Genomic DNA, 27,791 nt, shown 5'->3' with positions numbered 1-27,791 from the left:
TTTTTACATAGAACTGTGTTATTTTTAAATTCCACAGTCTTGTGAAAAAGGCAATTAACTGAAAACAGTCACATTGTAATAATTTTTCTGTATACCAGTAACAAGCAATTCAACAAAGTGGATAACAACATATCAAGAAAAGCTTTTTTTTGCTGGAATAAAATTCTGAATATAGTACCTAATATTTATGCTTTATTTCATTCGCAGTTACCATACTTTTTATGGATGAATAAGGAATATATAGCCTATATTTTTATTAGGACAATGATTTCAAAAGCAAATCCTAGTTTCAATGTTAGTAAAACTTTGTCGTTGGCAAGCAATAAAAGCTTCTGCTTATTGATTGAGACATTCCACACTTCTCAAACTATGATGTAAGGTTTTGCTCCATGATCTGTCTTAATCCCTTCATCATTTCATTTTGTACCACTGTAAATACCTGTCAGCTTGACAAGAAACGCTTGTATTTAAAAGAATGAAAATTACAAAACAGGGAATGACATAAACAAAGCTCAATGTTTATGCCCAAGCTACCTAAAAACATTGGGACATTGTTGCCCTGTTAAGAAATCTCTTTCATACCAAAATAAGAAATTGGAACCTAAGGTAAGTAAGCAATAAGTAGAATTCGTTACTAATATTAAAATGACTCTCATAACAGATGAAAATTGGAACACTGTTATACTGCCTTGGCTAACAGACATGTCATGTAAGAGCTGCTGCCGCAGTTGATTTGTTAGTTACTAAAAAAAAGTGCCCTAGTCTCATATTATAGCTGATGCATACCACTTAAGAGAAGAAATGTGGGTATGTGTTAAAGTGTGTATGAACTGTATGGCAAAGAGTTTTGTTTTCTTCCTCAGGGTCAATGTTATCCAAACTGAAAGTACCTTTTTTGTGTATAACAAACACCCAATTTATATTTCTTGGGATTCTCCGCAGTTCTATTCCACTTGACAACAGAATGAAGTTGTGCACAATGTGACAGGTTGGTGGCTAAACATTAACTCACATTGAGTTATTTTATCAGACTTATTTATCTGCTGCTTCATTGTTTAAATACGTGACAACAAAGACAGATCATTTGGTTACCTCTTCAGATATGTGTAGTGGTCAGAACCGCAATCAGTCTGTTACACATTAGTAAATAGCTGCCACAATACATCATTCTGAACTCAAACAACTGCAAATTTTGGTTTGTATGTCACGAAAAATCGGAAAAGACGTCGTCACTTTTCGTAAATCTGGCATTGCTTCGTCCAATCAGATGGTTGTATCAGATGATCGTAAGAATAAGTACAGAAAGAATAAGTAAAGAAAGAACCAGAGTTTGTGATACACGTTTATTACTGAATTAACAAAATGGTATCGTTTACATTGAAGACCGGCATATACTACTAGCTATTTGTAATATTACATTAAAAACTATTTTTAACTTCTTGTGCTTGACGACATGAGACAAGGTTTTCCTTGTGCTTTTCTTATCTCAAACAGGTCTGACCAAGATGTGGTCATTTTTTAATGAAATAAAGACTAAAGTAGGAAAAGTACGTCCTCAAGTGTTCATCTCAGATTTAGCTGAGTCTTTTTACAATACTTGGCTTTCAGAGATGGAAGAACCTGTGAGAAGACTTTATTGCTCGTGGCATACTGACAGGGCATGGAGGAAAAATATATGTATTAAAATCAAATCAAAGGAAAGACAGGTTGAAACTTATAAGCTAGTGAGGAGTTTAATGCAGGAAAGAGACATCATAACATTTGAGCACATATTTCCTTTAGCTCTGGAGCGCCTGGTTTCAGATCCTGTAACAGCTGAGTTTCGGTTCTACCTCCAAGAACATTATGTTAAAGAACCAGGTGCTGGGCATATTGTTACAGAGCTAACAGTGGTATCAATACAATGACTTAAGTTCTGAGGTGGTTCAGGAACGCATAGTTGAAGGAAAATGCTGGCTTGTACCATGTACTTCTAAGGTGGGTGTCACTTATTTTGTACAGTAAAATGTGCAAGATTGCAGTTGTAAATTGATTTGCATTGACTGTCAGGCCTGCATACATCAGTATACATGCTCGTGCGTAGGTTTGAGTATCAGATGGAACATGTGTAAACATATTCACTCTGTCTGACTATACAAAACAAGACAGTCATCCAGTTCAGCGAACGTCAGTAATTTTCGTGATGTTAATGATGACGAGGATATACTACATATTTATGAAGGGGAAGTGAAAAAGAAAGTATAATGGTCGAACTCAGCAAAGGAAACATTGAATCTTCAGATTTAACTCAGGAGAAGGAGAAAATTTGCTGAAGTGATTGACAATATCTTCTACGGGACAACTGGAAGTTTTAAAACGCCAGCTGTTAAGCTTGAAAGCTACATTAGCTGCTGTTAAATCCAATAAAGATCATAAAGGAATTGGCCCCTGCACTGCTTCATCAAGAAGGGAACAAAATATACAGCCTCAGAGATGGTTGTTCTGTATAAAGAAGAGGAGGAAAATAGTGCACCATTTCGAGAAACCAAGTACAGCTGAGGCACAAGACATTACTGTTTCTCTATTACAAGACAGTCAACAGATATTGATGTTTATACAGTAAACTTTACCTTACCTAATTCCTTTGTTTGTGACGTTTCTTGGTATTTTGCAGTTCACATCGTAATTATGCTGTTGCTATTAAACTTCAGTCAGTGGCATAAGAATGACTAACATCCTTTATTAAATATGAAGAAATTAATTTAAATCAGTACTGTATGTTTGGCTTTCTTGTTTAATAGTTTTATTTTCTGCTACATTCATGATTAAAAACAGTAAAAATTTATAATACAGTAAGTAAAAGAGCTCCTTTTTCACAAAGTGGATCGGTTGTCAGCCGCAGTTATGTGTCGTCTGCTATCTCGTGCATCTTCGGTTCTTTCCGTGAAAGGTCGCTCCGCTGCAGTGCCGTAGTTGCCTGTCACTCTGTAGATTCAAGTGAGGGTGCAACGGGAGTGTCTCCCGACAGTACGCACTTGGATGTTTTGACGTTTACTGATCGGAAGTTGGTTTCACGTGTCTAGTCATCCCGTTCGAAGACGCCATTCATGTTGATGTTTGGCTTGTGCTCCATTTAACTGCTTTCATTGTTTGTTGCTGCTTCTTGTTATTTCGTTGCTGCTGTTCCGTTTTGTTATTTTTTTTCTTGTTTAGTTTTTTGGTAAACATGAGTGGTTCCCACGAAACGCTCTATAAGTGCGAGGGATCCAGTTCAGAGTTTAAAATGCGAAAGAATCTCTACGCCCACATGAGGAAAGTTCATGAACTTGACATCCATGTGTCTAAAAAAGGAAAAAAGTCACTGAATCGTGTCCCCAGTGCGGAATTGCATTTATGAGATGCGGTTCATTAAAACGGCATCAAATAACTGTGCATGGCATGAAGTCGGAGAAAAACAGTCGGAAATGCCACATTAGTTGCCCACAGTGCTCTCTCGTTTCTCACCTATGACACACTGAGAACACATATTCAAGACAACCGTGATGTTAGTTTTGAGTGCAAAGAGAGAGAATTTGGTTGTATTGCAGGTTTGTTTTTTATATTTGTGTTAGTCACGTTCAGTAAACTTTGTTAGTCCCAAGTACATGACTTAAAAATATTGCCTTCACATTCTTTTTCTAGACTTAGAAGAGTGGAAAATTTCTTACGAAAAAGTAAACCATGTTCGTCATGTAATGAATTGTTTGGAGCAGAAGCGACTAGAAAAACGTATTCGATATTACCACTGCCATCGCTCTTTTAATTTCAGTGCTAAAGGAACAGGTGACAGGTGTGTCAAAAGTATGGGCACGAATAAAATAGGCAGTACTTGTCCATCCAACATGCAAGTGACAATAACAGACGACAAATGCTGCTTAAAATTTTTTCCAAAACATATGGGACACACCCAAGATGTTGGAAGAATATTTCTGCATAGGAACGAGAGAGAGTTAGCAGGTAAAATGGATAATGTGACACATGTACATGAAACAAGAAATTATCAAATTTATTTGGGTGAACAGACATGTAGGGCCTGTCACTGTGCTTCATTTTTGTTTCCTTTTTCCTTTTTTCAGGGCGGCTGCCACAGGGTGTTCCTGATGGACGAGTTCTACAAGATGTGCGAAGTGCATCAATCGCTGCAAGTGTGGAGAGAATCCATCTCCTTGAGAAAAAAAGATTTGTACAACATAAAAAGGGATTTTGATATTTGTTATGCAACAAAGAAGCATGAAAATGATGCAGTGAGTGTGAAATTGTGGGTTGAAGAAATGAAGAGACAAAGTGACAACCCAGTACTGTATTTCAAGCAGCAAAAACAAGTGGATCCCAATTTTCAAGATGAAGACTTCATTCTTATTATAATGACAGACTTTCAGGCTGAACAACTTCTGAAGTATCGAGAACATAAAATGTGTGGATGGTACTCATGGCATGACTGCATACCATTTTCAACATTTTACTGTTGTCGTAGTCGACAGATATAGTGCTGGAATGCCAGTTGCATTTTGTTTTTCAAATAGGGGATACGTGTGCTTACTGTCTTTTTATTTCAAATGTGTGAGAGAAAGGGTGGGCACTGTAAACACCAATGTGTTTATGTCTGACGATGCACCAGCATAATGCATGGTCAGAAGTAATGGAACCTGTGCCAAACTAGTTGCTTTGTTCTTGACATATACAACGGAACTGGTCTCAGAATTTAAGGAGAATTGCTGGGGGTAGTTAGGAAAAAATCAGCAGTGTTTAGTTCACTAAAGAAACTTCAGACAACTGGATATAGATGTTTTTAGTTGTAGTCTGGAGAAAGTGCTGGAAGACTTATTGAATGATCCAGATACTGCAGAATTTGGCAGGTACTTTCTCAAAACGTACTGTCAGCGAGTGGGAAAGTGCTCTAGGCACTGATTGGGCATTAAATCAAACAATTACTTGGAGTCCCTACATAAAGTAAATAAATACAGTTACCTAGAAGGGAATAAGTGCAGAAGGCTGGACCAGTCATTAAACGCTTTGTTATGTTTAGTGAGAGAGAAAGTATAAGAGAGCTTAGTGAAGCTCTCAAAATGTAAACAATGCTCTAGGGCGCTAAGAGTGAAAATAAGCCACAACGGTAGCTCAGAGATAACAAATGGGATGATTTTGTGCAGGGGTGAAGTGTTGTGGGAAGTGCTTTCTTCCACTGGTTGTGAAGTGTATGTTGTTGTAAAAAATTCAGAACTGATATGCGAAAGAACACGTTCACTTACGTGTAACATCTGCAACATATGTGTGCATTCGTATAAATGCAGCTGTTTAGACAACATTTTAAATTTTAACATTTGTAAGAATACACATGCATGTGCCAAATCATTGTCTGGTGCTGTCCAGGAGAGTGAACAGTGTTCCTTGCCCCCTGGTGCAAACAATGAATGTGTGTCAGCATTGCTTTCTGGCAATTCAGAAAAACCTGCTGACACATTTGAACAGGATGTGATGTCTCACTGTGGAACTATAGTTGCACTCAGCAAAAGAACATAGTGTGGACAGGAGACTAAGTCCAAAGTATTGAAGGGTCTGAAAAAGATCATTGGTAAATGCCAAGATTGAATCACAGGCTAGATTTTTTTTCCACAAAGCGGAAAAGGATTTTGTGAGGGGTGATGAAATGTTAAAAAAAGGTAAACTCCAGGTTGGAATATCAACAATACTGGGAAAAAAATAGTTTGCTACTCACTGTAAAGGTGATATGTTGAGTTGCAGGCAGCCACAATGTAAAGAATGTTACACATTTAGCTTTTGGCCAAGCTTTTGGCCAAAGCCTTCTCCACAGAACAAAACACGAACAGATTAACACTAGCAAGCACACATGACCAATATCTCCCGCTGCAGATAGTGGACGTGTGGAGGGAGTGTGCTTGTGTGTGTTTTCTTTTCTGGAGGAGGAGAGGAGGAGATTAGTGTTTAACGTCCCGTCGACAACGAGGTCATTAGAGACGGAGCGCAAGCTCGGATGAGGGAAGGATGGGGAAGGAAGTCGGCCATGCCCTTTCAAAGGAACCATCCCGGCATTTGCCTGAAGCGATTTAGGGAAATCACGGAAAACCTAAATCAGGATGGCAGGAGACGGGATTGAACCGTCGTCCTCCCGAATGCGAGTCCAGTGTGCTAACCACTGCGCCACCTCGCTCGGTTTTCTTTTCTGAAGAAGGCTTTGGCCAAAAGCTAAGTGTGTAACAGTCTTTACATTGTGCCTGTACAGTGAACAGCAAACTATCCTTTCCTGATAGTGGTAATGCACATAAAGGTCTTCTTGTACATTATGGCAATTTTGTGTGTGTGTGTGTGTGTGTGTGTGTGTGTGTGTGTGTGTGTGTGTGTGTGTGTGTGTGTGTGGAGATTGACAGTTACATTATACTATATGACCTGTTTAAGCATATTTAAATTTTATAATTAATAGTTTAACATTGCAGGGAATAAAATAAAATAAAAATTGCAAGCAGTGGGAATCGAACCCAGGTCTGTCTGCTGCATGACAAGCCTTAACTTATCAATTGTGCTACCCATGCTACAGTGACCCAACAGTTTGAAACATTGTCCATTACTCTTTTCGGGTGTTCGGAGAACAACTCACCAAAGTTTCATTGTAATCGGGTGAATGGTTTGTGAGCGCATAGTAAACAAACATTTAAAGCGAGTTTTACTTCCAAGCCTTTTGTCTGCTTTCGTGTAAGCATGACGCGCAATTTGTAGTGCCAGCACTGCAACTGGCTCCTCTCCCCGCACCAGCCAATGCTTGCTTCCTCCTCTCCCCGCACCAGCCAATGCTCGCATCATCCTCTCCCCGCGCTCCCCTCAACTCTGCCGTCTTACAGTTAACACACTGTAAAGCATCCCACTGTTTTGTTAATTTTGTAATGTGTAGCAATAATATTTGTTGTATGCATGTACGGGTATTGGATTTGATTGGTTCAGAATTTTCTTGTAAATAAACTAAAATTCCTTGAAATATTGCGATGTTTTGTTGCTGTACTATCACAATTCTCTATAATCAGATGTACAATTGACCCAAAACTATGAAAAGGGTTATTAATTAGGAAAAAAATTTATTGGGACAAAGTAGCCCCACTTTGGTACAAAATAGGCCCACTTTTTGAAAAGATAAAATCAGTTACCAAAGAGGTCTACAGAAGCTGTTAACGTGGTGTACCTTATCTACTCTAAACTAAGCCGCACTTTTTTCCGGTTTTTGTAATCCATAAAACTGCCTGCGGCTTAGAATCGAGTGCAAAGTAAGCGGAAGTTCTGAAAAATGTTGGTAGGTGCCGCCACAACAAACTTCTGCCGTCGAATATATGTAGCGCTATACAGGCATGCTTTGCAGGCACAAAGATAAATACTGGCGCCAAAACCTCTGCATCAGTAAATAAATTAAAAAAAAAAAGGTGGAAGACGAGCGTTTTCTCTGCCCCGAGTTTCGACCACTGTATTCTTCATACATTATCCAACGTAGTAAATACAAATTCCGTATTGTTCATCTTCGAATGTAGCAGCATTTCAATGTACTACGAAAATCCGACTGGAAAGACTGTTTGGGATGTTTATCAATACAGCCAACTCCACGTTCTGAATTTTTTCCAACCTGTGAGAAGATATCGTTGCTAATAGGAATTTTATGAATTGTGAATCACATGCAGTATTCTCTGCACCATAAGAATAATACGAATATAAACATTTTGCCATGTATTCTTTCGTGTTTGCTGCTCTCATTTAAATCCTGTCTGCCTAATAAACTACGAAACTAGAGTGAGACAACAGCAAACGCAGAAGAATATACATATCATGTCATGTTTATATTCGTATTATTCTTATGCCTAATAGTGATACAGTCAGAAATGAAGCACGGCAATTGACTAGATTTTTAAATCTACGATGACTAATTTCTGTGCAGAATGTAATGTACTAAAGATTTTCAAACAGAGAAAAATTTTCGCTTTAGTTCAGAACATCTATCATACGCAGTCTATTATTTGGTTCTTGTTGATCATTATCAAAGAAAGCAGCAGTGTAAGTAACAACAATAGCAGTCTCTTCCCATTGTTTCGCTAATGAGACGATTCCTCTTTTAAGCCATGGTAGCGCGCACAACAGCAAGCCATGCCGCGATCGGCGACAGGCCGTTAACACTCATTAACAGAATGCGACAAACAATGCATGACACAGTACACTAATACATTTTCAGCTTAGAGTGACGTAAACACCTATAACAGAGAACGGCACTTATCAGGGTACCCTTATAAATACGGACGGAGCACCTGACGCATAGCAATGCCTACCTGGTAAAGCTTAACAGCTAACCTTACGACTCGAACCAAACTACTGTAGCTGTATCGTCATTCATTCGATCTAAATTGTGTGTCATATTACAATGGACCAACTTTGTTTCGATTTCGAGGTGTGACCTGAAACTTTTCTCTCCCCCTTGAATTTCAAGTCTCAAATTTCAGGTGCGGCTTAGATTCGAGTGCGGCTTAGATTCGAGTAAATACGGTAATAGTTGAGTAAACATCTGTTAAATAAAACAATTTTTGTGAAATTATTGTTACAGATTTATTCGAAATATTACAGAATTAAACTAGATAACTGGGCCAATGTAGTCCCAGTTGACGGTATCTCTTACCTTCGAGATAGCTGCTTCGACCACAGGTAGTATCTATGGTCAAAGCACAGCTGTGATTGTCTACATGCTGTTTGTTTTTGTGTGACACGTGTTTTTAGCGAACTTGTTGATCATTCAGCTGCATCTTTACTTTCCGTATTCATCTTATTGGGTAAGTTTCGTGAATTTCAAAATATAGCTTATGGCACAGAATTATAGTTAAGTTTTGTAAGTGAAGACTTTTCATAGTTTAGCTGCACAATACGTTTTGAACATTCTTTGTTTAACTTTTGTTTAAGATAATTTCTCATAATGTCAAAGAGGAAGTGTGGATTTACACATAAACTCCGAGAAAAATGCCAGAGCTTTCGTCCTGGAAGAATTCAATGGGAAGCAGAACATATGGTTTGTTGCCCAGGGACCTACGTATCTATAGCAAATCACAGCACCAGCAATCTGGTAGTGCACATGAAAACAGAAAAGCATATGAAGTGCGCTAGAGGCGCAAGTTCGTGAAGTAAAGTGAGTATTTTTTTTTTTTTACAAAACCCTGTGCTGAACTGGAGCTGCTGAAGGAACTCTTGCTCGCCATACTGTGTTTCACCACAGCAGTTACAAATCTATGGACTGTACCAGCAGACTGTTGACAGAAATTTCCCATGACTCGTCCATGTCATCAAAAATCTCGTGTGGATGTGCCAAAACTGAAGCAATGGTGAATTCAGTTCTAGCACCTCATTCACTAGAATGCATCATGAAAGATCTGGAGTGTATTCCTTTTGTTGATGTCTCGACAGATTCTAGCAACCATGGGAATATTAAAATGATCTCCATTATAGTTCATTACTTTGATCACAGGAATGGAGGACTGCAAATTGAACTTCTAAATATAGAAAGTAGACCAAATGAAACTGCAGAAACTATTTCAACATATATCACTGATACGCTTAACAAGTTTAAAATTAAGGACAAATGTGTGGCGTTTGGTGCTGATAATTGCAACACAATGTTAGGTGGCATTAAAAGAGGAGAAGGAAATAATGTATTTGCTAATCTAAAGAGGGTACTTAACAAGGTATTGGTTGGAGTGGGATGTCCTGCTCATGTTCTTAATAACTGCATTCAGCACAGAACTGACCTCCTTGGAATTGACTTTTAAGGATTAATAATGAAAATATATAATCATTTTTCGGTATACACTGGCCGTGAAGAGTCACTAAAGAAATTTTGTGATTTTGTCGAAACAGAGTACCAACAACTTTTCAGCCATAGCAAGACTCGATGGCTGTCACTATTTCCAGCCATTCAGAGACCTACCCCGCTCTGAAATCCTTCTGTCACAAAACAAACCTCCAACAGTCCTACAGAATTTTTTATGGACCCTATCAATGAGCTATATCTATGGCATATCCAATCTTTAGTTGGCATTTTTCATAATTATATTAGTATCTTAGAAAAGAAAGAAAACTGTCTTATTGATGTCATGAATGTACTGTAATCCCTTCGTGGTGTTCTTCAGCACAGAAAAGATGGAAAATTTTATATCTTTGAGTGTGAAAGAAAGATTGTTTCAAATGGAAAATGATGGTTATGTTTTGAAGGTGAAGGATTTTAAGTGCCATGTTGGTCCCCTCTTTGAAGGATGTTTGAAGTAACTGCATATGTGGATGGAACCATTTTGTGAATTTGCTTGTTTTAAGTGGCTCGATTTTTCAGATACTGTATATCGTGGTCTTACGTGGAAGAATCAATCAAATTTTTGTTGAATAAATATATTAAAACTGACGAAGAAAACTGCTTTGATCAGTTTTCCAGTTTAAAAAAATTCATAGCCACATATGATGGAAAATCAGAACCAGCCCATAAGAAGTGGTGCAAGTACGTTGAGTTGTGTAGCAAGGCGCCCTATTCAGTTAGTAATATCTTTAAGAATGTATTCTGAACACACAATATTGTGAATCATGTACCGTCCAGAGCGATGTTCATCATTAATGGATTAAAGTTAAGTATCAAACTAATTACGTCCGCTTTCTGAATTCTCATTCCTTGTCATGTTCCAGACCTCACGTCAGTATAGTTCTTCTCTCCTCACGCCAGCCTGCGTGAGCTAAAACACGTGCATTTTGGCCTCCACTCTTAACACGGTATTGGCTCTTCTGCTAACACAAAAATTAATGTGCAAAAGTGTAGCACAAGAGGCATAAAGAGGAGAATTGCAGAATCTGCGTCAGCTTCTCTGATGAATTATATTCTAACAACATAGCCAAAGGAAAATCATACTGACAGTTTTCTTTCAGGGATAAGTGTCAGTATAAAAACATTGTCCCCAACGCGACAGATAAAAGCTAAAAATGAAATTTATCGAATAGTGCCCTAGAAAGGGAGCCAGTACTGGAAGGTATAAATGGTAATTCACATGTTTTGTTACAACATGTAATGTTGATTGTACGTATAAATTGAATTAAATAAAAAGTCTTTTACCAACCAAATTTTTTGCATGATCACCTATTCCTTACACCCAAAGTATTTTCTGTTGTGTTGGTGACATTTATGCTGATGACTAGTATTTTAGAGAACCAAAATGCCAAGTCAATAGTGACTTAACATCATATTAAAAAGGGATTTTCTTTCAAGCTAGGTTAGGCTCTTTTTTTGATGGATAGAGTTTGGGGAGGGTGGACCAACTTGAGAGATGAAGACATACTTATTAATCATGTTAATACCTTACAGTGACAACAATTTTTTTCTTGTGATATGAATTCCTTTCCATAGTGAGAATGTACAAGATGGCGGCCACTGAGTGACATGCGTTTCTTCAGCTCGCGAGTTTTTCCGCTCATTGAAGGTGTTACAGAGCAGTGCGGCAGTCCACAACGTGTGCATCCGACTAAACAAGTGTTATTTGCCGTGGTGTATTGTTCTCCGTTTATTACCACAAGCGATAAGTGAGTGAAAAATGGGAAGAGCACGAGTAAGCGGCAGCAGTCGAAGCTACAGGGGCGCAGGCAGCGCGGACGCCCGATCTCCGGTGGCAGGTGAGGCTTCACTTCCCGACATCGGGGAGCTCGTCCCGTCCCAGGTGAGCGGGGCACTGCACAGTAAAGACACACTCGGTGTAATCGTGCAATCCATCACGGACTCTGTGACGGCCACGGTCATGGACAAACTGCAGGAGTCTGTCGGGCGCAACAGCGCCAAAACACAGTCTCTTAGAAAGGCCCTGGCCGCACAAGAGACAAAAGCCACCGACCTAGAAGCTAAACTGTTTGCGGCCACCGATGAAATTGAGCAGTATCAATGAAAGAACAGCTTGCGCTTGTGCGGGGTAGCCGAAAACAATCGTGAAAACACCGACGACCTGGTCATTAGCCTCGTGAGTGAGAAACTTGGCGTGCAGGTCGACGTGGCCGACATTGACAGAAGCCACCGTGTTGGGCGCAGGATACCAGGTGCCATGAAACCCAGGCCCATGATAAATTTGTGTCCTACCGGAAAAGGGCTGAAGTGTTTGCTCAGAAAAGAAAACTCGCCAAGAGTGGGTTTACCCTGAGGGAAGATCTGACACGCGAAAGACTAAAAGTTTTGAATGCTGCGATCACACAGTTCGGCCTTCAAAATGTATGGACCCAGGATGGCAGGATTGTAGTCAAGATGGAAGGAAGGAGGAAAATGGTGACGATAATGTTCGAACTGTAAGACTGAGCGAAATCTCATATTGTACTCTGTCTAATATAAGTTAATTTTTATTTTTTTTCACTTTTTTAACATAAATATTGCTTCGTTGTTTGTCTAAGTACCATAAGTACTCTGTTTAAAATAAGTCAATTGTCTACCATAAATATTACTTCTTTATTTCTCTATCATAAGTGCTCATGTACATTCATATTGTCAGTCAAACAGGAAATATCATTCTCCATTAACAAGAATCTCTTTAAATGCACCTTCCTATATCTATTATTTTCATCCTCGTCACTACCACTACTATTACTATCATCTTTTTCGTAACCACTACTGCCACTTTCCATCTTTCTTTTCGCTCCCTTCTACGATACTTCCAGCCTGTTTTTGACCTTTTAGCCCACAGATGCTTGAATCAGCCACGACCTTGAGCACACCTGCAAATATGTCTTCCCCTGCAAATTCCAGCTTTTGTCACTCTCCTGCCAGCAGGTAAACGGAGCATGCTCGGTCCTACAGGCGGCCCCACGCGAACGCGCAGTCACTAGCGGCTCACTTCAACGAGTTCTATTACCTCTTCTGCCAGTCGCTGTTCCATATTATCCTCATCTCTGAAACTTGGTTGAAACCAAACATTTCTTCAGACGCTATCCGAATCACTGGTTACTCTCTCCTAAAGGCAGATCGTGAAACACGACGTGGGTGGTGTAGGTGCCTATGTTCGCTCTGATCTGAAACCTACTATACTATGCACATCAGGTGCAAAGGGCGAAGGAGAAGCAGAGTTCTTGTTTTCCGAAATAAATACATCAAATCAGAAATTGCTAATTGGAGTAATCTATAAACGTCCAAATGTCAGTGCTATGTCCTCCTTTCAGTCTCCTCGCTCGTGTCACAGTATGAAGACATAATCGTTATGGGCGACACAAACATCAACTTACAGTTAAAATCTCCCTCTGCAGAAAAACTAAGGAGACTGTTCCACTCCAATGATATGAGTATAACACCGCTGGACCCAACCCACCACACGCCACATAGCCATACACTCATAGATATAATAGCAACAAAACGACCAGATAAAATAATTCGCGCCAATCAGACATCCGCTCCAGGCCTCTCTGCTCATGACGTGATATTCTTAAATTACTCAATGCATACTACCAAAGAAAAATCTCACCTAGTAACCTACAGAAACCTAAAAAAATGTTAACCATGACGCTCTTCAAAAGGATTGCTCAGACATCCCTTGGCATAATATAAGCAATGAACCGACTTTAGATGGAAAAATTCGGGAATTGTGTCGCATAATTATTGCACTGTATGACAAACATGCTCCTCAACGCACTGTCAAGGTAAAGAGAGCTCCCGCTTCATGGCTCACCACTGAATTATGCCAGTTAATGAATAAACGTGATGCTGCACATAGGGCCTTCAAGCATAACCCAACTCCCGAGGCGTATGAAGCTTACAGGAAACTGAAACAGAACCAAGCAAAGCATGAGGAATGCCAAAATCAGACATACCCACTCTGTCGTATGTGGCATATCGAAATCTGCTGCACTGTGGAAAAAGCTGCGCAGTTTCAGTATAGGGAAGCGAAGATCTGACACACTATCAAGCATCTGTAGAAGAATTAAACGATTTCTTCTCAACAGCTGTAAACTGTCATGCAGCGATAAATTACCAGCCCCAAGACATCAATCTCTCAAGAGAAGTTTTTCCTAAAACATGTCACTACAGGCACAGTACACAAGACAATTATGAGAATCTCTTCCGAGGCAGTAGGAAATGATGGAGTGAGCATTGGCATGATTAAGAACATTGTACACACTATTATTCAAGTTATCACAGACATCTTCAACCTGTCTCTTGTCAGTAGTACATATCATACTGAGTGGAAGCAAAGTTTAATTCAACCTATACCCAAGACTGACAACCCAAAGTCGCCAGGTGACTACAGGCCAATCAGCATACTACCTGCAATATCTAAAAAGCCCTAGAATACATAGTCCATGAACAGCTGACGGATTTCCTCAAAACTCATAACATCCATGATAAATATCAGTCAGGCTTCCGAAAGCACCATAGTACAGCAACTGCATTAATCACAGTAACTGACGACACTAAACATGCTATGGATAGACGTGAAGCTACCATCCTAACACTGCTGGATAGACGTGAAGCTACCATCATAAGACTGCTTGACTTTAGCAAGGCTTTTGATACAGTTGACCTTGATATATTACTAATTAAAATGAAACAGCTTAATTTCTCAAACAGCGCAATACACTGGTTCAACAGCTACCTCAAAAACAGAAGTCAACACGTCATTTGTGGGTCAGAGAATTTATCACGGAAAAACATCCGCTCTGGAGTTCCCCAAGGCTCCGTCCTTCGTCCATTACTCTTCTCACTGTACATTAATGATATTTCATCAGTGATTCATTCCTGCAACTACCATCTATATGCCGAAGACATCCAACTGTACATAAGTACAAGACCCAAGAACATTGCTGACGCAGTAGCGAGTATGAACGCAAATCTTTGCTCTGTTTCTCGATCGGCACAGAACCTAGGTCTGAAACTAAACCCCAAGAAATCCCAGGTCATTCTTATATCTCATCCAAAGTTAATCAGCCGGTACTTTCGTGAAAACAGTCCCTCAAATACTCCTCAATGGTACCCAACTACCACACCAAAAAACAGTAAAAGACCTTGGAATAAACTAGGATGAACACCTACACTGGGAAGACACAGTCACAGCTTGCCAGAAATCGCTCTCCTCCGTAAATGCAATCCAAAAATTTAGAAAAATATTTCCAACCCATGTTAAACAAAAATTAGTCCAAACACTAGTCTTGCCTAATCTTTACTACTGTGATGTAGTTCAACACAGCACAAATAGTGAATATTCGAGATGCCTCGAGCTAGTAATGAATGCTTGCATTAGATACGTGTGCAATATACGGTTGTATGATCATATCAGTCCTTCATACTCTCAGCTAGGTTGGATACGCCCACATAAGGTATGCAATCTCCACACGATGTGCTTACTTCATCTATTTCTTAGTCACTGGTGCCCCAATACTTATCTTCTCACATTAAACACTTATCATCATTCCACAACCGCAATACCAGATCGAATACGTCTAGCATCTTGGCTGTACTTTCACATAACACAAAATCTTTCTCCGTGTCATTCTCCATCTCAGCCATACGACTATGGAATGCACTCTCCTGTGATCTGCGTCTTATCCAGAACCACTCAACATTCAAGAGGGAACTCATAACTTACATATTACGGATGGTATAGCCACCATTGCTGTGCCCCTCTCATCTCTTTCTTTCTCCTCTCCAGCATAGCTTTGAATTTTACCATTCTATTTCTCTTCCTCTAACCTAGCTACCTCTTCTATATCTCCTTCACCCCATTCTATCGTCTTATGTCTCTGCTCGATGTGAATAACTCACAAGCTGCAAGAACATAACGAGAAAATTCCCAACTAGCAATAGGACTGACATTCATAAAAGAAAAATATATTTACTTTCATATACATAGTCATTATTATTATTATTATTATTATTATTATTATTATTATTATGGATTGATATAATTTTTGATTGTTATAATTATCCTTGTACTACTGTTATAATCTCTTATTTTTTTCTTTAACATTAATACTGTTTAACATGTGGTATGTCCATAATGTTCTGAACAAACTGAAATTCGTTCAATCTGAGTATGCCTGGTTAGGTGTAAGAGAGGGCCTGAAGGCGCTAATTTTGCCAGGTAAAATAGATAAATAAATATATGCCCCTACTGAATGTACATCTTCTGTCTTTGACCATAGTGTTTATCCATGGCGTCTTAGCACTGTTTGTTTACATCGTCCGCCATTTTTTAGTTAGGTAGAAAGTTTCTCTTGCTGTTAACGAAGTGTATGTTGTGAGTGTAAAACGGTTATTTCTTACTCTGCATACAACTGTACGAACTGGTGGAGCAAGGAAAGTTATTTAACTTTCCACAGGTAATAACTGGATGTCAAGAAACGACAACCATCTCTTAAATATCTTGGTCGTTGCCTTGCACAATACAATGTGTCTTCTGTTTTGGACAGATTTCCTCTGCAAAAAGGTGATTTGTTGAAACTAAACACAAGGGTTTTACGCCTTCAAGGGATAGTTTCTTATATGCAGATCACTTCTTGGAAGAAGATTATTTAGTAAGGACTGGTACTTCGAGAAGGCATTTCAAGCCTGATGCAGTGCCATCACAGTTTGCGTTTCCGAGGCATTTAATGCCCAAGGAAAAACAACCAAGGCAGCAGATTAGAATAACAACTGAAGTCTACTGCAGAAACTCGTGATTATATTGAACAGAGTCACTTCACATAAACATTGTTTTTGTTTTCAAACAAACATGTTTTCTCATAAATACTTGCCAAACTGTTTCATGCTTGTACTACTTGTATTCTATTCTTGTTTCAGTTTTCTCAGAATCGCGAGACATCTAAGGAATGTGGATCTCAAACACAGACAGAAATGATTGACAAGGCCACTGGCACATACAATTTTTTACCAGATGTTGTGGAGGTACTGAGAAAAAAATCAAGAGCCTGCAGGAAAAAATTAGGAGAAGAGAGAAGGAAAAACTATTCAATGAAAGACATAATAAGTACTCTGAGAGAGAAGGGTCATCTAACAGAGATGCTGCATGAATTCCTGAATCAACAAAGAGGGGCTCAGGTGGAATTAGTGTGCAATTTGTTGAATAATAGTGTGTCATCCAAGGGAAACAGGTACAAAACAGACATTAGAATGTTTGAAATGACAGTGTATTTTTACTGTCCATGAATATTTACAGATATTAATGCCTCTGCCTCACAAATCACTGTTTCCTCATTCAGCAGGGACTGTGAATTGTGATCCTGGCTTTTTAAGTGATGTATTCAGGTACTTTGAGTTTAACCACCAAGTGAGGACTGAATTTAAAGATTCTGGCCTCATAATAGACAGTATGGTAATTAGAAAACAGGTAGTGTGGGACCAGGAAACTAAGAGCTATACAGGTTTTGTAGATTTTGGAGGAGAAGTTAATCAAAAGAAGCTTCAGAGGCATTAGTTTTTATGCTTGTGTCCATAAAAGGTAAATTTAAGTGTCCTGTACTATATTTTTTAGTGAATGGCTTTGACGGTAGTGTGCAGGCAAAATAACAAACTCTACTCTGGAGAGGGTAAGCAATTCAGGCATCAGAATTTGGGCAGTCACTTGTGATGGCACAAGGACAAATGTAAGTATTGACATCTTCAACTTTTGTAGTCCTGTCTTCCTCAGTTGCGTGTAATATTACGGTATATTGATAATTTTTACTTATGGACCGTCTGACAGCAACTGAGTAAAACACAATTTCAGTGCCATACGCGTTTCGCCCTAATTTTATGCAAGGCATCATCAGTGGCCTGGAATATGTACATATGTTTGCTATTTAATTTACATTTTTGTCACTGTACCTATAGGTTATAAACAGTTCTGGTGGTTAGTATTTCCTATTAAGTAGTAATGTTTTGAACTGTACTTACAGGTTGTGTGGACAATTTCTTACATTTTATGCTCCTGTTGCATTTTTGGTGTGTTCTTCTTCTTATGAAAGCCAATTTGCGGTTTTTTGCCACATTCCACAGGACTATGAACTGAGCGCTCGTTTCAATGCAATGTTTTGGTTTCTGTTGCTGACTGTCAAATGTTTTTGCCAAACTTTCGAGTGCAATTATTGAAGTATCTGTGGTCTGTTCATATATATATATATATATAGATTAATAGAGGGGAAACATTCCACATGGAAAAAATATATCTAAAAACAAAGATGATGTGACTTACCAAACGAAAGCGCTGGCACGTCGATAGACACACAAACAAACACAAACACACACACAAAATTCAAGCTTTCGCAACAAACTGTTGCCTCATCAGGAAAGAGGGAAGGAGAGGGAAGGACAAAAGGATGTGGGTTTTATGGGAGAGGGTAAGGAGTCATTCCAATCCCGGGAGCGGAAAGACTTACCTTAGGGAGAAAAAAGGACGGGTATACACTCGCACACACACACATATACAGACACAACCCTGAGGTTGGTTTGCAGCAGAGCGCCATTCTTCTCTTCTGTCTGCCTTCCTCTTCATTTCCACGTATGTCTTACATCCAACGTCATTCATGATCTGTTGCATGTATGATATCCTTGGTCGCCCCCGCCAATTCCTTCCCTCAATAGCTCCTTCTGCTATTGTTTCAATAATGATGATGTGTCGTAGGATGTGCCCTACAAATTTGTCTCTTCTTGTTTGGATATGCCTCCACAGAGATCTGGTTTCCTGTACTCTGCTTTGTTACTTTGTCTCTCCAGCTGATCATCATCCTTCTATAGCACCACATCTCCAGGGCCTCTAGCCATCTTCTCTCTTCTCTTCCAATTGTCCAAGTTTCACATCCGTATATGGCCACACTCCAAACGAAACCTTTCACGATACGTTTCCTTATTTTCAGACTGATGTTGTTGCTGGTGAGTAAGTTCCTTCTCTGATTAAATGCAATTTTGGCCTTTTGTATTCTGGTCGCAATTTCTTTCCTGTTTCTACCATCTCTTGTGATTTTGCTTCCCAGGTAAGTAAATTCCTCTATCATTTCCAACTCCTCTCTTCAATTCTCATTCTCAGAGGTTCATATTCTGCTCCTGTACTGCATACCATCAATTTAGTCTTTTTCTTGTTTATTCTCATTCCATACTGATTGCATAGAATTTTTTACATTGTTCTGAGGACTTCCTCTAGATCTTCTTTCGTCTCCGTGACTACAGCAATATCATCTGCATAACGTAGCATGTCTATCTTCTGCCCATTAATTTTGATCCCCACCTCAGTAGCTTCTTGAACTTTGTCTATAGCTTCCTGGATGTAAGCACTGAATATAAGAGGAGAGAGAGCACATGCTTGCCTTACCCCTTTTCTAATATTTGCTTCATGTTCATGGTGACAGTTCCTAATCACTGCCACCTCATTCTTATAGAAACTGAGTATCAAACGGATGTCTTTGTACTTTATTCCAATTTTCCTCGGCACTCTGAACATCTCTTGCCAGATAACGTTATCAAATGCCTTTTCCATGTCTACAAAGGCAATATAAGTTGGTTTATTTTTCTGTAATTGCTTTTCGATAAGTCTCAGTGCCAGAGTCGCCTCTCTGGTTCCCAATTCCTTTCTGAAACCAAACTGGTCTTCAACCAGCATATCCTCCACCTTCTCTCCAGAACTATTTTTATGAGAATTTTTGATGCATGTGATATTAGGCTTAGAGTTCAGTACTGTTCGCATTTTGTAGCTGCTGCCTTCTTTGGTATAGGAACAATGATACATTTCTGGAAGTCTGTCGGTATCTCTCCTGTGTTATAGATGGACCTAATAAGTTTAAGCAGCATCAGTTTCAAGCTGTCACCAGCATTCTTTATTAGTTCTGCAGGGATGTCATCAATACCCGTTGCTTTGTTGTCTGATAGTTCTTTTAGAGCTCTGTCAAATTCTTCTTGCAGAATGTTATCTCCCTTGTCATTTTCGTCTGCTTGCTCTTCTCTTCTTATTATTTCCTCCAAAAGAGGTGTTCCGGCATACAACTCCTCTATGTATTCTTTCCATCTCTTCACCATGTCTTCACCAAACAGCATTTTCCCCTCTTTATTTTCTATTGTGGCTGAGAGTGTCATTTTATGTTTGTTAAAAAAAATGATTTGCTGTTCTGTAGTCTAAATCAGTCCTTCCGTTTAGCATATTTTCTTCCACTTCTCTGCGCATTTCTTCAAGAACATTTTCTTTTACTTTCCTAGCTTCTCTATTACCTAAATTCCTTAGTCTTCTGTATTTAGCTTTTCCTTGTTCATCAGTTGCATTTTTGTATAATCTCCTGTTTTCTATAATCTCAATAATATCTGCTGTAATCCATTTCCTCTTGTTTTTGGGTTCAGTTCTTCCAACTATCTTTTCTGCTGCTTTGTATATACCAGATTTAATTTGATCCCAGTCTTCATTTACTCCACCATGCTGAAAATTGTTAGCTAATTTATCTGTTTCATGAGTATAGGCGCTTTGCCAGTCCCTCAGTTTTCATTTTTTCTGGTTCCATGTAAGTTTTACTGGCTGCTTCTTCAAACGTTTGAATCTCTGTGAACTTTTCATTAAGACCAGGTTATGATCACTGCCTATGTCTGCAGATGGATAACTCCTGCAATCTTATCTGGTTCCTAAAATGTGCTTTCACTAGAATGTAATCAATCTGTTGTCTACTCCGGTCTCCAGGGGCCTTCCATGTGTATCTTCTTCAGTTGTGATGTTGGAAAAGTGTGTTTGCAACAACTAATTGGTTCCTCGATCAGAACTCGATAAGTCGATCTCTTCTTTCATTTCCTTCTTCCAAGTCCATATTTGCCAACAATTCCTTCCTCCAGTTCTTCACCCACAATCACATTCCAGTCCCCCATGGCAATCAGGTTTTCATCTCCCTTAACATTTCTCATCACATTACTTATTTCTTCGTATATTTTGTCAATGACTGCATCTTCTTCTTAGGATGTTGGCATGTATATTTGTATTATCACAGTGTCCTTTGGTTTAGTTTCAAGTTTGACTAGCATTATTCGAGAGCTATATTGCACATATCCCTTGACACATGAGCCATAGTTTTTCCTCAGAATTATTCCAACTCCTTCCATCCCTGGTCTATCTTGGTCAGTTCCAGTGTGAATGACTCTGTATTCTCCAGGCCAGAAATCACCTGGCTGGGGCCACCTCATCTCCAATATGACTAGGATATCTACTTCCAGTCGTTCCATTTCAAGTTTTACATTTTCTAGTTTGCTACACTGAAGCAGTGTTCTCACATTCCAAGTGGCTATGTTAAAATTGGGATTCTTTTCCTTCACATTGTCCCACACGGAGATCCAATTGGGGGACTATTTTATCTCCGGAAAATTTTACAGACGACACTGACATGATTTACTGCATTGTTATAGCTATTAAATTTCACAAGCACAAATTTTCAGCAGTAACTGTATGGAGTTAGGAATCTGTATGGGCTAGGAGACATTATTTTATACTTTTTAGTCTAATTATTGTCTTACATTTAGCCCATTGCCACACAAAACCTCCAACTCCTGACAGGTGCCTCACTAGTTTCGTTTCAGTGCTAGAGTTAAATATTTCACGTCATTTTCTTCATCGTTCACGAATATATTTAGTGGCATTATGTTTGTGCTTGAAACAGGGGTATCCACCATCTTGATCATGCCACGGGTCAAAGCAGATGGATGGAATCTGTACTTTCGGTACTGTCACTTTATTTTAGTAAAATTATATTTAGCCCAACACCATTTGAAGGCAAGAGAAAGAGAGTTTCTGTCTCAATATAAATTAGCCCTGAGTTGCGTAGTGTCTACTACAGTGGACAGCTGTTAATAGTCACTTCTCTGGTACTTTCAATCAGTCCTGAGAAAGCAAATACATACAGTCCACTGCCATGGACCCTCCCTACTGGCATTGTGCCCTCCATGCATTAACAGCACAAAGACTGATTGAAAACATCAGAGAAATAATCATTAAAAGCTGTCCACTGCAGTGAAAATCGTGCACCACAGGGTTCAATTTTGGAAAGTGAGACATGTTATGCAAAAGTCCCACTTCATCACACAGAATGACCCTCATCCTGTAAGTTGACTACTATTAAAGGTAAGCAACAAGCAAACTCTTAACTGAGCATAGTATAGAAGATTATGCAAAAATTATGTTGGAAATGTTTACTGTCAGAGTCAACAGACTGTAAACAAGTACGCATATTATATATAACATTAGAAACGATGCTGGCAGCATGGCCTAACAATTTTGTAACCATGTGTGAATGTTGTGGAAGAGCTATAATACAAGACCTTTTAACTAGATGCCTACTGTGAATACTTCCTTTGCACGTAGTGCTTTGCTCTCATCTGCTTTCACAGCACTGATTTTTCTTTTACTGAGAATTTTCTATTACGCCATTAAATCAGTAGCATTTATACGTTAGAACAAGATACAGTTAACTCAGAGTTTCTTAATGATCGAGAAAGAAATAGTCTCTGATGCAAGAAAGATTACATAATGAAACAGACTGCATGTGTGTCCATCATCATGTAACAAACTCCAACGAGACCGTGAAAATTAATTGCTGGTCAAATCTTTGCTGTTATAAAGCCAAAATTTGTAGGGTAATACCTGACTGAGGTGCTCCACAAGCACTTACTGCACAGATGAATGCTTAGTGTAGTAGTTGTTGGGACTGACGACTGTGCCAGCATGATATTTCCGAATCCAAGTAGAGTAATACGTCCAGCACTGGAACAACCTGTAACAACTGAGGCCATGCAGCACACTTATAATCAAAGCAAGTTAAGAGTAGCTGGATTCTAAAGCTGTACTACCTAATTACTATTTCGTATTTAATGGGTAACCACACTAGTCTTTTGCACTTTCCAAGTTTCAGATACCTTTAACTTTTTTCTTCACATTAGTTCTTGTTCTGTGTATGGGAAAAGAAAGCAATATCAAGTTGCAAGAAACCATTAGCACACAGCAACCAGTTTGCTGTGGCATTCTTGCATTCCACAATTCTCTCTCTCTCTCTCTCTCTCTCTCTCTCTCTCTCTCACACACACACACACACACACACACACACACACACACACAGACAGACAGAGAGAGAGAGAGAGAGAGAGAGAGAGAGAGAGAGAGCAGAGTAGCCAGAGCAGATGAGACTAGGGCTCAGGCTCAGTTTTTGGCCACTACCCCACTAATGGTCAATTTGATGTAATTAGTGAATTTTTAAGCTTCTTTTGCACAGCAGCTAGTCTTACAATAGCTTATTATAAACAATATGAAATGTGCTGTTCAGGTAGATATAGAAGCATTTCTTTGTAAGTTCTTATTTGGAGCCATATTCCTGTGAAAAGGTCTGTGTTGAAAATGTCGAGCTTTGTAGAGTTTTTCTTCAAGCAATGTATAATTAGTTTTTCATATTTTACATGTTTAAATAAAAAAATCAGAACAAACTTAATCTGTTTGGAGGCACAGTTATGTATTAGGCCTACAGTTTCATTTCTTACATTTTAAATATAGTGCAACCCAAAAATAAACCATTAAACTTCTATGGCCGTACACGGATTCATATTTTGTCTTGGTTCCCTGTTATGGCCATACTTGTGACAGTAAGTAGAGACATTTGCGCCCTGTTTTGGCTGTGGTATCAACGTTCGATAGCACACTTGGTAGGGGTTTCAGTTATCAACCGCGGACCATAATGCTATCGCTGGACCCGCAAGTCGAGTCGAGTCAAGTGCCGCTAGTGCCACTCTGCGGTTTGCAACAAGCCTCTAGAGTGCGCTCGGCCACTCTTGCTTGGGACATCAAGTAAGAAAGTAATAGAGCCTTCAGCTGATAGGAAGCAACCTCTAACAAAGCACTTAGTTAAAGTATGGCCTATGTGATGCCTCTATAGCTCTCTGTTTGAAATTGTATTACTCCTGACTATGAAGACTCCTGTACTATCAGTTAAGTACAATATATTATTTTTTACTAACGGCTTCTAATTATTTTAGTCATTGTAGACCCAGACCATGCCACCAGCTTCTTATCAACTTCACTGACAAACCTGCTGTATATACGAAGAAGAGTCGTATGTTTCTATTTAGCATTGGCCAGCAGTCTTTCACATTGGTAACCATTTGTTCGTCGTCGTAATAATTGGCGACGAGGGTAAAAGTATTTCGTCGTTATTTAACAGTGTCAGCGACGTACAGTGTAAATCTCTTGTTCGTTTCTTTCGTCGTTATTTGGAAGTGGCGACGCAGATTATTTGGAAAGCAGAGCAGTGAAAGCAGAGCTGATTCAATGATACATCGGAGACGAGACATTTATTTTGTTTGTGTTTACACTATCTCTATTTATGTGTGTTTACAGATTATATACCCGGCTGCACCACCCATCCTCTCTGCACTGTGTGAGTGAAGAGTGAAAGACATTTTTTCCTACTCCCACTCGTGATTATTTGATTTATTTGTGATGGCAAATCTGGAGGAACAAAATGTACTGGCAGACCTGTTACGATTACAGAATGAGCAGTCTAACACTACCACAAGCCTTGGGACAGCTTGTCCAGGGACAACACGGTGTGCCACATGTACTGGCTGCACAGGAGCCGACCGTACAACAGGCCACAGCGTTCAATGCCAGCGTGGAAACATGGTGGAAGTGGTAGGCACAATTTTCACACCATCTTGCTGCATATGACATCCAAGGTACAACAAAGCTGCATGCGCTTTCATAATGTGTCGGTGTGGTATCGTACAGAATCCTCTTCAAACTCTTCCCGAGAAGTTCTCCAGATCAGTTCAGTTTTGAAGAACTTTTTTCAGGCATTAACCAGTTATTACAAGGAAAACATAAATATTGTGGCTAAGCGGTAAACATTTTTCTGCACAACACATGCCCTTCAGCAGAATTACTGTGAGTGGATAGCCACTACGCAAGGCCTCACTCGCGATTGAATTTTCACGGTCTTGTGGAATATCATATTCTGACATAATGGTAAGGGACGCTACTGCGCAAAACGTGTCAGACACATGCATTAGAGACCAAATTCTTAAATTATTCAACCCCTCTTTAGAACAAGTGTTGGACATTTTGGACAGACAGGACACTTTGGACTTTGCTGCAAATTCTTTCGAATTGCCTCCCACTGTCTGTCCGGTTAGAAAGTCAGCTGCGTGCGCTTCCCATGTACATGGTGCTTTATTAGCTCATCGAGCTCCGGCCCAATTCACTTTCGGGAAACAGATACCTATTATGCGCCGGCAGCAGCCGCCTGCTTTGCGTTCATGCCTGCAATGAATTCAAAGCACTCGCACCAGAATTGTCCATCCCGCAAGGCCTTGTGCCATTTTTGCAACAAGAAGGGACATATCAAGGCAGTGTGCCTCAAACGACAAAAATCTGACACTCAGTATCACGTTTCCGGACTAAGTAGCTTCCGCCGGAACGGTTCCCGATGTAAGACTTCCTATCACAACGAGCCCCAAGCAATGGAAATAAATGTTGTAAATTCACCCCAGTAACTGTGCCTTTACCCGATTGTGACAATTGCTTGTAAGGCTAGTGCACGCCGACTAAAGACGTCCTGCTACGCCTGATCTGCCCATCCACATTTGCCAGTGAACATGGCTTCTCCGACTGACATTTTACACCGACGTCAGAACAAACTTCTTGTCAACTGGAACATTCAGAATCATACGATTCCTTTTCAGTTGGCCACTAACGCGTCTGTTTCACTAATGAAACGCAAAACTTACGAATTGCTCGGTTCACCTCCAATGCATAACACAAATGTTACTTTAGCTACCTACAGTGGTCAAAGTATCCCGGTATTAGGACTGTGTAGTTTGCCAGCGACATATCGTGGAAAAACTCAAGTGGTTTCTTTTCATGTACTGTGTTCAGCTTCATCTGTAAATATTTTTGGTTTTGATTTATTTGATGTATTCTCCTTAACTCTGCAGTATGACGTACTAGCCATCACTACAGTCCAAGAGTTTGCTTACATTTTTCGCCAGTTTTAGGTTGTGCGAAAAATTTTCAGGTGCATATTGAACTGCAGGGCAACGCTGTGGGTTATCTTAATGAAACCATTGGGCAAACTGGCTGTGCGTGGATTTTAAAGCCACCATCAGTCCGCAACTTGCTGCAACATTTCCTTTGCCATGTCCAGAAGACTTCTTTGACAAATTGTGTTCAGGCAAATATTTTTCTAAGTTAGATTTGCAAGATGCATATCTTCATATTCCTGTGGATGACGAATCCTAGAAGATTTTTGTCATGAATACCCATTTAGGTCTCTACCAATTTAAGAATTCCATTCGAATGTGCCTCTGCCCCAGCACTATTTCAACAGTACTCACAGACTCTCTGTGCGGCGATTCCTTCGGTGTGTAATTACCTAAATGACATTGCAGTTTCTGATTCTATGCAGCATGAACATCTGCATAATTTGAGACAGTTATTTGAAGTGCTACGTGAGAATGGACTTAGACTCAATAGGGACAAGTGTAATTTTTTTTTTCTGAACAGTTATCTTACTTGGGACACATAATCAACTCTCAAGGCACCCATCCAAGTCCGGATCATTTAAGAGCAATATCAGGGATACCAGCACCCAAGACAGTTAAAGAATTACAATTCGTCCTTGGATAGCTCAATTATTATCACAAGTTTTTGCCTAACGCATCATCTCTTGCAGCACTATTTCAATGACTACGTTGGAAGAACGTTCTGTTCATTTGGTCGCCTGAATGCGAACTTGCCTTTCAGCAGCTTAAATCTGCGTTGTTATCTAGTACATGTCTTACGCCCTTCAATCCTACAAAACCTCTTGTCCTCATGGTTGACGCATCTGATTTCGGGATCAGAGCTGTTCTTGCTCATAAACTTGGTTTGCGCGATTGCCCTATCGCATTTGCATCGAAGCTACTCTCCTCTGCGCAGTGTAACTACTCGCTGATCGAGAAGGAATCTGTCGCTTTGATTTTTGGAGTTATGAAATTCCACGACTTCTTACATGCTCGCAAGTTTACAGTTCTCACCGACCATAAGACTTTGCTGTCCAATTTTCACCCATCAAAGCCCGTGCCTCCGCGTATGGCTCAAAAATTTTATCGTTGGTCACTTTCACAGAACTGTTATGACATCTTGTATCGGCCTACTGCCCAGCATGGTAACGCTGACGCATTATCCTGGTTGCCAATAGCTGAAGACATGCTGTTCGACCCTTCCGAACAGGCTTGTATGTTCAGAGATGTGCAAAATGATGATGATGTGGAAAGTTTTCCTGTCGATTTTCGTTGTATAGCAACAGCAACAGCTAACGACCCAGTATTAAGTATTATTTTGCATTATGTTACTACGCAATGGCCTTTGTCTAAAAATTGGATTGAAGATCGTTGATTCATCATCTTTTTTTTTTGGGCACAGACTGTGCACGACTTAGTGTCCAACGTGGTGTCATCTTGCTGCGCACGGAGAATGATCAGTCTCGTGTTGTTTCCAAGTTCTTTGCAGTCAGCTGTGCTACGACTTCTTCACCAAGGTCACTGGGGTATCGCATGGTCAAAACAGTTAGCTTGCCATCACTCTACCTGGTTTGGAATTGATATTGACATAACCAAGATTTGTTGTTCTTGTTCTGTGTGTGCCGAAAACCAATTCGCACCACCGCAAAAAATTCTCTCGGCCTAAGGCAACTTTGCCATGGAATCATTTGCATTTAGATTTCACGGATCCTTTTTGGGATGCGGGATGGTTAATTCTTCTTGATTCTTTTAGAGATTTTCCATTTGTTGTTAT

General features: G+C 39.6%; 1 long non-coding RNA gene and 1 other non-coding gene across 2 annotated transcripts in view; both read right to left on the bottom strand.

Moving 5' to 3' along the window:
- The window catches only part of LOC124616716, an 85,034-nt gene that overhangs the window by 47,097 nt on the left and 10,146 nt on the right, over nucleotides 1-27,791 (bottom strand). The window contains exon 2 of the long non-coding RNA XR_006979869.1: nucleotides 22,617-22,755. This is a non-coding gene — a long non-coding RNA (uncharacterized LOC124616716). The remainder of the gene's footprint in view (nucleotides 1-22,616; nucleotides 22,756-27,791) is intronic.
- Nucleotides 6,115-6,187, bottom strand: Trnaa-cgc. Its single transcript has one exon. It is a non-coding gene; the product is annotated as a tRNA-Ala (tRNA).

Source organism: Schistocerca americana, chromosome 5 (assembly GCF_021461395.2).
Source record: "Schistocerca americana isolate TAMUIC-IGC-003095 chromosome 5, iqSchAmer2.1, whole genome shotgun sequence".
NCBI lineage: Eukaryota > Metazoa > Arthropoda > Insecta > Orthoptera > Acrididae > Schistocerca > Schistocerca americana.
Note: the sequence above shows the minus strand (reverse complement) of the source record. Positions and strands in the feature narration are given on the sequence as shown.